The sequence below is a fragment of the Arachis ipaensis genome, chromosome B08 (assembly GCF_000816755.2).
Source record: "Arachis ipaensis cultivar K30076 chromosome B08, Araip1.1, whole genome shotgun sequence".
In the NCBI taxonomy this organism is placed as follows: Eukaryota; Viridiplantae; Streptophyta; class Magnoliopsida; order Fabales; family Fabaceae; genus Arachis; species Arachis ipaensis.
The window spans coordinates 123,847,751-123,852,167 of record NC_029792.2 but is presented as its reverse complement, the minus strand read 5'-3'; the positions used below and the strand labels follow the sequence as shown (position 1 = coordinate 123,852,167).

Sequence of the window (4,417 nt, the reverse complement as noted above, 5' to 3'; positions counted from 1 at the left end):
TTAGCTATCTTTAAATAATTGCAATTAATAATAATTAATTTTGTATTTTTTAAAAAGTAAAATTTAAATAATTATTAATTAATGACAATTAATTAGTATAAAATACATTACAAAAATGCTTGTTAACTTATTATTAACTAGACTCCTATTAGTTACCTAAGGAAATTATTTTTGTAAGGTTTAATTATTCTGTTGATTCTTATAGTTTTGTAAAATTTTTAATTAGGTCCCTATACTTTTTTTTCTGTTAATTGGATTTCTGCACTAAATTTTTTTTTCAATTAGATCTCTCTTGATAGTAATTAACTTAATTTTATAGAGACTCAACTAAAAAAAATGGTGCAGAGACCAAAATAAAAAAAAAAGTGTAGAAACTCAATTAAAAAAAAATTTAGTACAAAGACTCAATTAAAAAAAATACAAAAACTTAATTAAAAATTTTACAAAATTATAAAATCCAATAAAATAATTAAACATTCTTTTAATTTAAGTAGCATTTTTTTCATTTATTGTTTTTATTTCTTATTTACGGTGAGCTCTGTTCAGCCTCTTTCTTTCAATTTTCAACCCTTTTTTGTCTTTGATGGCCGTGTATCTTTCTTTACTAGTANNTTGGTACACATCAAAAATTTGTTTAAGTTTGTGTTTATATTTTTCTTAACACAAATAATTTTTTAACACATCAAAAATAATAATATAACACATAAAATACTTTTGATAGGCATCCAAAATTAGTGCTTATATTTTTTTAACATAATTTTTTTAACACATCCAAAATTACAAAATTGCTCACTAAATAATTTTTAACACATCCAAAACGTATCCAAAAATAATTATGTTTATTACTCTTGTTAAATCATTATCTTTATAATAATATAAATAGGGAGCTTTTATGGTGATGTGGCGCTCATTCATTGAGTTTGAAAATTTATTTACTTAGGTGTCGTTATTAGAAATTTTTAAAATTTTATTTATAAATTATAACTTATTATTTGTTTAGGTTGTTACTTTTTGAATATTTACATATGTTTTTCGGTATTTAGTTTTTAATAGAAATATAAATAGGGAGCTCTTATGCTGACGTAACGCTCATACATTGAGTTTAAAAATTTATTTACTTAGGCGTTGTTACTAAAATGTTTTAAAATTTCATTTATAAATGGGAGATATTTTCATGTTTGTTATGAAAGTTTGGTTTCATGTTTACCCTAAAATTAATTTTTGGTTTTTTGTATTATATTATGGTTAAATTGCAATTTATTCTTAGATTTCATAACTTGCCGTTCTAATTATTAAATAAAATAATTCAATTTATGTATGCTTTTTTAACCCTGTGATTGTTGTTCCTCTTTACAAATTCACAATATTCATGATAGTTAAAAGTGGACAAATTAAGGCATGGATTGGTAATAGTTTTACTGAAAAAGTATTTAGATTTGGTCTGGTAGATTTTTGACTCACAATGGTACTATTTGATTTAAAATCTAAAAATTAAACCTCTAAGTTTTTTATAGTTTTAGGAAGAAAAATTAGACTATTATTATTTTTGTTCTCAAGGTTTTGGGGCAAAATCAAAATCGTCCCTAACATTTTTTTTCTTATTAAAATTATCCTCAACGTTATAAAACGTTAAAAAATCGTCCTTTCTCAAATTTTTGGATAAAAATACCCTTCATCCATCATTTACCCTCATCTGTTCTTATTTCTTTTTCCTTCAACAACACAAAGAGGAGGGAGTGCAAGCCACGAAGAAAAGAAGAGAGGGAAGGGTGGAGAACGAAGAGGAAAAAAAGAGAAGAGGAAGAAGAAGGCACCGTCGGCAAGAAAGGGCGTCGTTGCTGACGTTCTCCTCTTTTGTTGCTGACGTTCATCTATTATGCTTTCTGTTCTGCTTTATGTTCTGCTTCTCTGTTTCTCTGTTCTACTTCTTGGAGCTCATCTCTTTCCAGATCTATTCATGTAGCTAGCTTTTTCTCTCTTCCTCTCTTTCCAGATCTTTACTCATGTTGTTTGATATGAAATTTTTGTTAATTTTACTAAAGGTGGTGTCGTTGGTGTGCCGATCGTGGTGGTAGGTGTTGCTGCCGCCGAGGGGGCGATGATACTACTCCGATGGGGAAGTAGTTCAAGCACGAAAACCCATGGGTGAAGCAGAATGCAGAAAAGGCATGGAGTCGTTCAAGAAGGCGGCAGCGCATGGGTCACCACTCGCCATGGTGGACCTCGATTTGTTCCTGAAATCGGCGTTCTCTCCTTTTAAGTTTGAAAGATTGGATTTTTGAAATTTTTTTTGTCTTGAATTTGAACGTGGTGGTATTGTTGTTGATGAATTTTTGAATTTGAATGTGGTGGTGTTGTTGTTGTTGGATTTTTGAATATGAAATTGAATGTTGGTAATGTTGTTGTTGATTTTATGTTAGTTTTTTTTGTATGTTTTTTTTTTAAATTAAAAAAATAATTGGTATTGTTGTTGTTGAATATTTGGGTGAAGAGTTGTTGAAGATTTGGGTGAAGAGAATGGAGCAGGGAGGCTGAGAAACAGTGGAGTGAGGAGGGTGAAGATGAGAGATAATAATGAAGAATATTTTAGTCTAAAAATTTTAAAAATGATGATTTTAAAGCGTTTTTAAACGTTGAGGATGATTTTAATAAGAAAAAAAAGTCGGAGACGATTTTGATTTTGACCTAAGAACTTAAGATGAAAAAAATATTTAACCCTAACAAAAATTATGTATTTATATTTGTAGAATATTTAGAAAAATATTTAAGAATGTATTTTAAAAATTAAGTTAATACTTTTCAAATACAAGTGATCTTTCATGTGAAGCCTATCTTACTAACATAAAATCCAATATAATGTTCTCATGAACTTGAGTACGTACTCTAACCTCTAATTTAATAAGATAATTTTGGATTCTAAAATAAAGTAGAATATAATTTCTTTATGATAAATAGTACATATTAAATGGGAATGACTAAGGATAGAGTGATATTTTAATTAACATTTTGAATAAGTTTAGTTAAGTCAAAAATAAAAATTCACTTGTCTTCGTATTAAATGGTAATAACTGTTTTTATATTATACATAGTGTTATAGCGGCACATCTTTTTTTTTTTTGGTCAGTGTTATAGCGGCACATCTATGAACAACATTCTCAATGGATAGCGCATGATCCTAGTAATAATGGGGACCATGATGATCCATTTAGACCATTCGAATACTTTGATTGATAATGCCTACCTAAAAACAATGGCACTCATCATCGTGTCATTTGTATCTTCCTTTGAGTTCTCAAGAATTTTCTTTCTGCTTGTACTATTTGGACAATAAAAGAGTACGGAGTTGGAAAGTCCTAAACTATACTGTTAATAATCTTATTTGGTGATTGAATAATTTTGCTAGACATTTGAATATCATCCTTAATTTGTACATCTCAAAAAATATGGCATGTGATAAATTTTATCAAGACAAATTGTTTGTGTATAATTTTTATAAAAAAAAAATAATTTATCCTATGATGGATGGTTTAGATGGGATTTGTCAATTTATCCCATATCTAAGTTCGCATATAAGAGGTATTTTTTTTTTATCACAGAAAGTTTGGTTTCATGTTTACCCTAACATTAATTTCTAATTTTTCATATTATATTATAGTTGAATTGTAATTTATTCTTAGATTCCATAACTTGCCGTTTTAATGATTAAATAAAATAATTGAATTTATAATAAAATAATTGAATTTATGTATGTTTTTTTAACCCTATGATTTGTTCCTGTTTGCAAATTTACCATATTCAGGTTATAGTATATTTCTACAGTAGTAGTTTGATAAGCTCAGAAGCATGAATTAGTAATAATTTATTTGAAAGGTATTTAAGTTGGCTTTTATTGAAAGGTGACAGATGTATAAAACCTATATCACCTACATTTGATAAAATGAAATTAAAAATAATTTTTAATAAATACAAATATATTTAATAAAATCAAATTAAAAATCATTTTTACTAAATACAATTATTATAATATATTTTTAACAATAAAAATTGGAGTACCATGCGATTTTCGAACTTTGAAATAAAAAAAATCACAATAAAAAAATATGAATCATCTGATTTAATATTTTTTTAAATTTCGTATAAAGTAATAAAATAGTCTAATTATACATTTCTGTAACAAAAATCTACATGGCCAAGTATAGTTGAATTACACACCGTCTTTATTCATAATAAAAAATGTGAGCTAAAAATTTTTGGTCATTAAAAAAAAAAATGATAGTGAAAATGAGAAAATGAACAAACTTTTGGTTGTCTTTGATCAATAGGGAAAAAACTGAACCCGTCATAAATTATTATGATGTTGGAAGCTGAACAAGGAGATTATTATGAAAAAATTTAAACATCAAAGATTAAGGCCTAA

General features: G+C 26.8%; 1 long non-coding RNA gene across 1 annotated transcript; it reads left to right on the top strand.

Annotated features, from left to right (window-relative positions):
• LOC107612235 lies at positions 1,673-2,412 on the top strand. The gene is made up of 2 exons (XR_001613653.2): positions 1,673-1,959; positions 2,043-2,412. It is a non-coding gene; the product is annotated as an uncharacterized LOC107612235 (long non-coding RNA).